An 11,235-nucleotide genomic window follows, 5' to 3' on the forward strand; every position below is an offset into this window, starting at 1 on the left:
CTTATTAATTGTCGTTAAAAAGCGGGTGACATCTATGGCGACATAGATCCACGAGGCACATCTCTTTGTTCATTTGTCAGAAATGCGCGGATTCTATCAAGTTCGCGGATTTAAATCAACTTACAGTAGCAAGCAGCTATGCGTTTAAGTACGCTCACAGAGGTATAGACAGACAATTGTTACTGTAACATATTTCCACAGAATTGTCTTGTTTGTGACGGCTGAATACGAGGGCTGTATCTAGTTTGATGAACGTATGTAGGGGAGGTGTAAGAAAGAGTTCGTCTTTTGTGATGTCATGAGTGGGCGGTGTCTTTTCTGTTGACTTTGAACCTGCCGTGCGGTGTTAAATGTGTTCTGACATGTTTCAGATAAAATGGTTAAACCTAAACCCTCAGTTCGGTCTCATTCACCAAGTCAGGAGTCTCTAATGCACACAGACACACTCACCTGCATGACAGGACACAGATGTGTAGTCAAAGTGACCTAAAGCAGGGTGACTGTGTAGAGTTCAAGTTCAGGTTCTTAGTTTATTTAAAGCCCAATATCACTGTTTACAGTCTCAAAGGGCTTCACATGCCCACAGGTTTAAAGCAAACAAAACAGGACAACACCCCCTGACTTAATCCTCAGGAGGATGATGTGCTGTACTTTCTAAATGGTTTATCAGATATGGATGAAAACAATCTCAAATTAAAGATGACGACTATGGTATGTAGTGAGTCAGATTACTAATTAGAACTACAATAAAAGCCTAATAAAATTTCATACAAAAGTCAGGCTCAATTACCCAACAGGGAGAAAAAGGATTTTATGTTTCACACATTACAAAATCAGGGTCTCTCAAAGTCTCATTATTAATTTAATGAAAATATTTTATCATGGAAAAAGAACCTTAACTGTTTTACTTTAACACCTTGTAACAATTTACCCGATAAAACAGACATTTTACGTTTGGATTTCTGAGACAGACTTTTAGGAAATCCATTTTTCAGTGTATTTGTAAAACATCAATGATGCTGAGCCCTGGTTTACAGGATTATCCCATTAAAATCCTCTATTTTATTTACGATTTACAGATATCATAATGTACATTATCAAACACATCAAAGCACACATAGTGTCACTGTCCCACTCATATACTCAGGATATCATTTCAAATACAGGCGTAAGGATAGAGTTACAGAATAAGAATAAAAAAATACTTTCACCGGTGAACAGAACAATTTTCAGTTATTCTGTTTGCTTGTATGTATTTTAATTAATGAAAAGTGGGAATTCAAGGATCAAGGATATCTTTATCATTCCCGAAAGGCACTTTGTTTGCACAGTCAGCAGTATCCACACAAAACATCAGATAAATAATAATAAATGAACAGTAAATGCAGCATACAAATCCCACAAGGTTAAAGTAAAGAGCCAGTGGATGATGACTACAACTTAGAAATCACATCGACTTATTTAAAAGGTCAATGGCAGCTGGGATAAATGAGTTCTTGAATCCGTTTGTCCTGCATGTCGGCAAATTGTATGTGTGGCCAGACGGAAGCAACCTGAACTCCTAGAACAGGTAATGGCTAAGATCAGCCACGACTGACTGGGCCTTCTTCAAAGTCCTGACCTTGTACAGATTGATTAAATCATTCAGGGTCGTACCTGCAATTTTGCGGCAAACTTTGACAATACCCTTCAGTCTGTTTCTGTTTTTGAGATTAAGTGACCCATACCATTTGACAAAGGAGAATGTGAGGACAGATTCAATGAAACAAGAGTAAAGCATTTTCATAAAGTCAGCATTAAAGTTTGAGAAGCTTCACACTCATATTATCATCTTTACAAATACACCAGTTCCCTGGTCCTCCTACACACACTGTGTTCATGTAACAGACATTCTGGTGTTTGAGGACATGTCACGTTTGTATAAAATGGTCACAGACAGTTTGTTTATTCCAGTCATAATGTTTCCATTCACTACAAGTGCAGGACAAACTTGTATGACATCATGAAAGCATAAAACATTAGATGATGATGAGTAGAGATGGACTAAGATTAAAAACAGATGTTGACAGTGTGAGGAAACTTGGAGGACAGTCAGAGACAGAGCAGTGATTGGTCAATGACATCAAACCTCACATCCAGTCCCACAGCATCATGGGAAACACACAAATACAACATTATTCACAGCCCCACAGCATCATGGGACTGGAGCAGTTCTGATCAAAACACAGCAGGAAATGAGGATTTAGGAATATGCAATACAGTTACTACATGAGTTATATGTTATTCACCTATATTAACCCCACACTAATGCCCAGCAGGGCCACATGTTACAATATTCTCATATAATTTCAGTTTGAGTTCAGGTCCTTTATTTTATGTAATCAATCAGCTTATGCTCTTATGTCCCCTTCAGGTTTTTTAAGGTGAGAAAAGCTGATTTCCATTAGCACCTTTAGCACTGACATTAGTGTCTTGAGTGTCATATTGACTCACAGGACAATAATAAAGTCAATGAGCAGCCATCTCGTAGTCACTGTTTTGTCTTGTCTGAGTAAAACATCCCCTTTTGTGAAGATAAAAAACAACAACAACAACAACAAGAACAACAACAACACCAGGGACAATACCAGCAACACCACTATGACCAGTATCATCAGTGGTATCTCCAGCAGACTGGTCTCTGTCAGGGTTCTTACCTGTGAAACGGAAAAGAGAACAGTGTCATTTTATTATCTGGTCATTTTTTAAGTAAGGGATGAAATCACAGGTTATTTAAACTTTGAGAAAAGTCAGAAGCACTGAGAGAACACACTGTTTTCCGTTTACACACAACTCACAAATATATTCTCCTGTGTTAATATCTAAACAATAGGCAGATATTCTGCCTTTTTGACAAATGACTTTACTGGGAAAGGAAGAAAAGTCTAAAGTAGCTTATTAAACTAATCAAATATTTTTTATTGTAAGCCATGTTACTATTGTAGGTGTAACCCTAAAATGCCTGATCTGAGATCTGTGTTGATGCTGTTGTAGGAGTTTGGCACAATCACAAATGCCTGATGGAACTTCAGAGCAATGTTGGTAAGTGAACGATAACTCTCACATATTAATTTACACTGATTTTAGAGCAACAACTCTTACTAGAAACAGGGCCTCAGTTTACTAGGTCAAGTGGTAAATCTGAGTTAAAGATGATAAAACTGAGTTAAGATGATGCATGCATTTGACTACACAAACTGTACACTGTAATCTACTCTACAGTCAGAACCACTGTTCTCCATCCACTGGTCATTTCCCAGTCACTCCAGTAAGTGTTTCTGTTGTCTGATTCACTGTTTGTTTTTCAAGCCCCAGAAACTCAGACTCACTGTCCTGTTCACATGACTTTAAACATCCTTCAAATAATATTGTTGGAATTTATTAAATAAATTCATTTTTGATCATTACAATACAGAAACCTTGAATATTAGACTTAAGAAAGACCAGTTTAGTAAACTGAAGCAGGTAATGAAACTTCTTAAGAAAAGTACATGGCATGTAACGGAGCTACGACCCGTTCCAGCTAAAAAGGAATAGGCAAACATTTAATTGTGTACCCCCGAAGCTTACTGGCAAGCGGTAGCAAAACCGGAACTGCAATGGCGGCATCTGCACCAGAAAATATAACTACAATCATCGCTTTTCTAACGTTTAGGGTGGCCAACTAGACGGTTAGGAAATTTAGTCGAATGTTATCATTTCACACTTTCTCTCAGCAATAATGTATTCTGGTCAAATACTTACGGTGTTTGTGGTCACAGGTGAAAGACCCGACTGCAGGGTTGCGGGGATATTTGTAATTTTAAGGAAATGATGTCATTCCCGTGGACTGTAGCAGTTTTGGGAAACATGGGGGGATTTTAAATTGGTCTTAAATCACGGAACTCTAATTTGTAAAATATGAATGAGTACATTTCTAATTGCGTAAATTATTATAATTTTAAGTTTTGTAAGTGCTTGTGTCCATATGTTTCTTTTTCTTTCTTTCTTTTGTGGGTCTAAAGGTAATTTTTTTGTGTTGTTTTTCCTCAATTAGAAATGGTTTCTTCCCCCAGCTTAAAACCCCAGTGCAGTTCACACAAGGGGGAGTGAGATGCGAGGAGAGCGAGAGGAATACTATACTTGAGCTGGTGAATCTAGACCTAAAAAAATCCCCGAAAAACATTGTTGACACTTGTAAATAGGGAATCCTTTTTTTTCCCCATTTATCATCATTATTATTATTATTTTCATTTTTGGAGGAAAATAGTTTTGCTTATTGTTTTTGGTTTGGTGGCACCTGTTACTGGCTGGTTGGGACCCTCATCACTGGGAGAATCACTGACGGAAACAAATAAAATCTACAGTGTTTGGCATCACACAGCAGTGGTCCTGCCTTTTATTCCGAGACGCAAGGTCATCCTTCACATGGCAATAGAAGCTTTTGTGGATCTGATTTGAGTTCACACTTTATTTAATGGTAATCTAACATGAATAAAGATATGAATAAGTCACTCATACAGGTATAGTATGAAACAGTTTAACACAGTAATGTCTCTGTAAAGTCATTACTCACCAGACACTATCAGAGTGACTCTGCCTGTTATTGCTGGATCATTCTCAGTTTTATATATGGTCACGCTGTATTCTCCACTGTCACTCACAGTCAGATTCCACAGTTTTAATGAACCAGTCAAAGTGTCCAGTGTGATTCTGTCTTTGTAATTACCACCAGGAGTGATGTTGCTCAGAGCTGAGGAAACTATTTTTGTGTCATTAAATTTCCACCAGGCGACTCTAAGTGGTTTATCAGTAGGTGTGATGGTGGCGTTGATCCAAACACTTCCTCCTACTGCCCCATACACAGGTCCAGGAGACAACACCACATCACTACACAAACACACACCTGAGGAGAGAACACCACATCACTACACAAATACACACCTGAGGAGACAACACCACATCACTACACAAACACACACCTTAGGAGACAACACCACATCACTACACAAACACACACCTGAGGAGACAACACCACATCACTACACAAACACACACCTGAGGAGACAGTGTGTGAGGGTGAAACTCAGAATGTGGGATTAAACACGTACAGATTAAAATGACAGCGATGTCACTGCACATTTAACAACACAAATACAGAATCAGACTGAGCGTAAGTAAGTAAATAAACAAACAAACAAACCTGAGATCAGAAGTAAAATGGGGCATATGCGGATCACCCTGGACACTGAGCGCTGGATTGACAGTGACATGCTACGACAAAACGCGGAAACACAGGAAGTCATTATCTTACTCTCAAAAAATACACTGTAAATCATTTAAACGTTTATGCATCGGATACGGATGTTCTTTTCAGTCTTTCTTTTTTCTTTTTCAAAACGTAAACAAGACAGAAATATGTAAAAATCTTAACCAGACTAAAAAACCCTAAAATTCTTACATTATCTGGTCAACACTAAGACGCGCGCTCCGCCGTACTGTGAAAACGTGACCGTAAATTAACAGCGCGTTTCGCGAAGCGTTAAGTGAGAGGAATAAACTAATAAATTACAAGTCATTTGCTATGTGGTATACTGGAACTATAACACTGTTATTATTTAATATACAAGTCCACTTACATTACATCGCTCTGGTCCAGTGAGTTGAAGCTTTCGTTTTCAGGAGTTCAGACACTTTCGTTTTAAAGACAGTCTGCTCCAACGTCACTCGTCTGTTAAATGCAATAGAGTAGCTCTAAAACACTATAATCAAAACTAAGTTTTATACCTTGAATTTTCCAGCTGTGAACATTTCGGAGTTTATTCACGCTAATATCTACTGCAAGGAACACCAGAACCTTGAACACGGACTGACGGACGAAAGAGCGGAAGGAGTGACGTCAAGCTCAAGTGAAGGGCCACACCCACTCAGTTTTCAGAATTAAAAAAAAAAAAGACAGAAAGAAAAAAAAGAAAAAATACAATAATGAAAGACAGCTATACTCATACAATCAAACTGAAATACTAACAATCAAACTGGATAACACATGCTGTTTCCATACCGGGGCTTATAGTCTTAGTTTAATGGTCATGCAGTGTTACAGAGAAGGAAACGGGCAGTTGAACAAGGCACAGACTGAAGGGTCAGTTCACTCTTTAAATTCTTCTTTTAAACTATTATTTCTCTCAAATTACTTTTCTCTGCTATACAATTTTCCTTTTTCAAAATTTGGGGAAAACTGTTCAAACCAAGACATACACACACATTGCCTATATAAATAGGTGTCACCAGAGGGATGATCAAGCCTCATGTTATGGCCAAAGTGGACACATTTTTGGCTCCCGTGACTGTCCCCAAATTTAACACACATTGATCCTCATGCAAGAACCACTAACACAAACAGATCTGTTCTTTTCAAACTTGTGGCATCGACCAGTTTTTTGTTTTTTTTTTCTTTTCAAGATTTTCTTTTTGGTGAGTAGTCCAGACCCGTCACACGACGCGTGCAATTAGTCTTCTGTTCCCAAAAGCTAATGTATTATATGTATGTCATTACTCCACAGGAATTTTGAGCTGAATAACATTAAACATTATAAACTTTACAATGCATGAGTTGATTATTCTGTTCGACAGTGGTATATGAGTGTTTTACTCTGCTAGGTCAACTATGATGTAATTTAGAATTTAATTATCTAACACCATTTTAACATAAATCTAAACTCTCCTTTGAGACCATTGTTATGCCCAGCCTAGGGGTACCGAGCATAACAAAAGTGACCCCCCCTTTTCCTGTACCCAGTGATGACCCGTGCCCACGAATTATAATCCAAAAAGTGATTTATTTACAGAAGTGGTAGTTAAAAGCTTCGGGGGTGAGCGCGGCCAAAACAACAAACAAAACAATCTATATTTTACAAACTAAATAACCTACTTCCCGAAAATAAGAGAAAAGAAAATACAGAAACCTTCCCTGACTCCCTAACGAAAAACAGGAGAAAAGAAGATCCAACAAAATGGCGTCACACCCCCTACCACTACCCGAACAGTTAACACGAAATATATTTACAACTATTTTACAACAACGAAAATCACATACACACAAATAAAGTTTTACAAACGATACAACGAATCTTTCTCGAAAACACATACAACGAATCTTTCTGAAACAAATCACAACGAATTATCAAATCACAACGAATTATCAAATCACAACGAACGGACACGGACAAAGTGGCCAGGACAAAACGAGAGGCCACCGGCATTTGGATGGCACGTCTTTTAAAACCGGCGCCGTCAACCGTGGGCCAATCCTCGATCGCCACCTGCGAAGCAACACATTAAAGACACAGAGAAACATACGGGGGAAACACGACAGGGGAGGAAACAGCACCACACACAGGCCGGGGGAGAAAAACAACAGCACACAACATAATACACATTTATGACCCAGGGTCATAACACCATTGTTTTAGTAGTATAATTTCAATATCAATATCGCAAACTGACAAGGCAACATCTCTGTCGTAATACACGCAGGCCTATTCCCTGTTCATCTGCAAGACGGAGACTTTCTCATGACTCTCTCCCGTTACGGTCATGGACCGGCTCATTTTTGTTTGTTTGTTTGTTTGATTTAATTTCAATGTCATATCAAATTTCATTTTTTCAGTGACAGCACGGAACTCAAGTGACGCTACATTCGTTTTTCCCCATTCCTTGACAAGTTCTTCAGCAAATTCTTTAATTCACCAAGCTTAATAACAAGTTCAGTACGTTCATAAATGGTCTGCAAACATGTTGTTTATGTGGCACATCCCCCATGCCCGCGCTTTTTGTGTCCCCTCCAGGATTTTGTAGAGGGTTTTTTGCGTTATTATTCATGCTGTTGCATGTGTTGAGCACTAGGTGGGAATAGAGGTAAATGGATGAAGCGCGGTCTTGGCTGGGACAGTAACGTGTAGAAGGAAAGGCTTGGGAGGGGGCGAGAACAGACACGGAAAAACTGTCGGAGTGACGTATGTTTCTGTGCCGTTACGGAATAAACGAAGAAAACGCATCAATACACATGTTTAGAACGTCGTTTTATTAAAATGTGCCAAGACAATTAGGCGGGCCATATATGGGACTGTCAATTAAGTTTATTCAGAATTCTTGTAAACACACCTTCATTTACGAATGGATAAGGTTCATTACGCGGTTAATTTGCAATAATTTTTTGAAGTTAGGATTGGTTATTAAATCTGACATGACAAAGTTGAACGATCTTTGGTTACACAAATGTTCCTGTAGGAGACCCACTGGGTACAGAGGACGAGTAAATTCATGTCAAAGTCAGCAGATGGTCTCTGCCATTTTAAAAGAATTAGTGGAAATATTCCAAACTTCATGGCCTGTTGTTTCTTCCGCTTGATGTTAATGACTCTGCATAAATTAATCTGGGAAAGATGAGTTTAACAGAATTTGCATGTGTTTGTACCATTCAGTGTTACTACTCTGAAACACATAAAAAAACTCTCTCTCTGGTGAAATGACAGTTCACTCAGCCACACAGGGGCAGTAAAATCCAGACCTGAATAATGATCTGACCTGATTATCTATATTAGTGTCTTAAACTGCTGCAAAGTGTCTTAAAATACTTGAAATATGTAAATATATAGTTTACTGTCAGTCACAGATGTGAAGATTAGTGTGATTTTCATCTGAAACACAAACATAACTGCACATCAGCATTATAGAAATGTCAGCCTGTAAGAGACTAAAACCCTGATATTAGGCATTAAAATGTGTAGGGGAGGTTCTCTAATGACTGTGTGTGTCAGTAGAACACTGTGAGTTTAAATGTGTGGGGGAGGTTCTCTAATGACTGTGTGTGTCAGTAGAGCAGTGTGAGTTTAAATGTGTGGGGGAGGTTCTCTAATGACTGTGTGTGTCAGTAGAGCAGTGTGAGTTTAAATGTGTAGGGGAGGTTCTCTAATGACTGTGTGTGTCAGTAGAGCAGTGTGAGTTAAAATGTGTAGGGGAGGTTCTCTAATGACTGTGTGTGTCAGTAGAGCAGTGTCAGGTTAAATGTGTAGGGGAGGTTCTCTAATGACTGTGTGTGTCAGTAGAGCAGTGTCAGGTTAAATGTGTAGGGGAGGTTCTCTAATGACTGTGTGTGTCAGTAGAGCAGTGTGAGTTAAAATGTGTAGGGGAGGTTCTCTAATGACTGTGTGTGTCAGTAGAGCAGTGTCAGGTTAAATGTGTAGGGGAGGTTCTCTAATGACTGTGTGTGTCAGTAGAATAGTGTGAGTTAAAATGTGTAGGGGAGGTTCTCTAATGACAGTGTGTGTCAGTAGAGCAGTGTCAGGTTAAATGTGTAGGGGAGGTTCTCTAATGACTGTGTGTGTCAGTAGAGTAGTGTGAGTTAAATGTGTAGGGGAGGTTCTCTAATGACTGTGTGTGTCAGTAGAGCAGTGTGAGTTAAAATGTGTAGGGGAGGTTCTCTAATGACTGTGTGTGTCAGTAGAGCAGTGTCAGGTTAAATGTGTAGGGGAGGTTCTCTAATGACTGTGTGTGTCAGTAGAGCAGTGTCAGGTTAAATGTGTAGGGGAGGTTCTCTAATGACCGTGTGTGTCAGTAGAGCAGTGTGAGTTAAAATGTGTAGGGGAGGTTCTCTAATGACTGTGTGTGTTAGTCAGGTAGAGTAAGAACACAACACAGTCTGTTATAACTACAGTAACAATCACACCTCTACTCCAACTCACAATGGATCTGAATATGTTCAGCTATTTCATCTTTTCACTTTATCTTCACGGTAAGAATCAACACACAGTATTTACTACACTCTACTTTATATTGTATCATATGAGTGACTTGGTGAATTGGACTTGTCTATGATCATTTGAGCATGTCTTACTATATACGTGTGGATCTCCTTTAAGAGGATTCATATTTCAAATCAAACAGTCTCCAGATAAACCTGAAGCAGTAGAGTAATTTGATGGTGGAGCTGATTGTGTTTTCTGAGGGTTGTTGCGAACCCTGTAAGATAAAATGTCTCTGTCAATGAAATGATCTGTTTTCAGATTTAGAGGTGAACTCTGGGCTTTTGTCCGTCATGTGTCTGTTAGTGATGGTGTATTAAATGTGTGTGTTAGTGATGGAGTATTAAATGTGTGTGTTAGTGATAGTGTATTAAATGTGTGTGTTAGTGATGGAGTATTAAATGTGTGTGTTAGTGATGGAGTATTAAATGTGTGTGTTAGTGATGGTGCATTAAATGTGTGTGTTAGTGATGGTGTATTAAATGTGTGTGTTAGTGATGGTGTATTAAATGTGTGTGTTAGTGATGGAGTATTAAATGTGTGTGTTAGTGATGGAGTATTAAATGTGTGTGTTAGTGATGGAGTATTAAATATGTGTGTTAGTGATGGTGTATTAGCTGTGTGTGTTAGTGACAGAGTATTAAATGTGTGTGTTAGTGATAGTGTATTAAATGTGTGCGTTAGTGATGGAGTATTAATTGTGTCTGTTAGAGATGGAGTATTAAATGTGGGTGTTAATGATGGAGTATTAAATATGTGTTTTAGTGATGATTTATTAAATGTGTGTGTTAGTGATGGAGTATTAAATGTTTTGAAAGTGAATTTTGCTGTTTTGCCCTTAACATAGACCCCTGGTGAAGAATAATTTCCCCTGTACCTTTGTATACAGTAGAAAAGAACAGTATTAAGCTCCATTTTTAGGAATAGCTGAACATTTTTTAATGACAGATTCAAATAAAGAAACAAATCTCTTCTTGTCCAATCCAGGACATTTTTTAATTCTGATGTATTTCACAGTTTCATTTTTCATCTAAGGTTTTATTTTTCATTTTTACTAAAAATCACTAAGATTCACCACGATGCTTCATACCTCCCTCAAACAGAAAAAGGAAGTATTCCTTCTGGACGTTTCTGTTCTCTTTAAAAATCGTTCAAATATGTCTGAGGGTGTTTACATTTTTGAATATGATTCATTGATCATTTGTTATTTCAACATGATTGATTCTGATAGAATTGATTCTCTTCCTACCATCACTGCACCTCTCAGATATAGTCTGGATGAAGTGGTTAGAGTTGTAGCTTATAAACCATAAACATATTTTGAATATATTATTTCTGCTGTTTTAAAAATCTGATTTTGTCTCTGTCATGTCAGTTTAAGTAAACCACACCAGGAAAGAGAATACTTAACCTG

Source organism: Chanos chanos, chromosome 9 (assembly GCF_902362185.1).
Source record: "Chanos chanos chromosome 9, fChaCha1.1, whole genome shotgun sequence".
Lineage (NCBI taxonomy): Eukaryota > Metazoa > Chordata > Actinopteri > Gonorynchiformes > Chanidae > Chanos > Chanos chanos.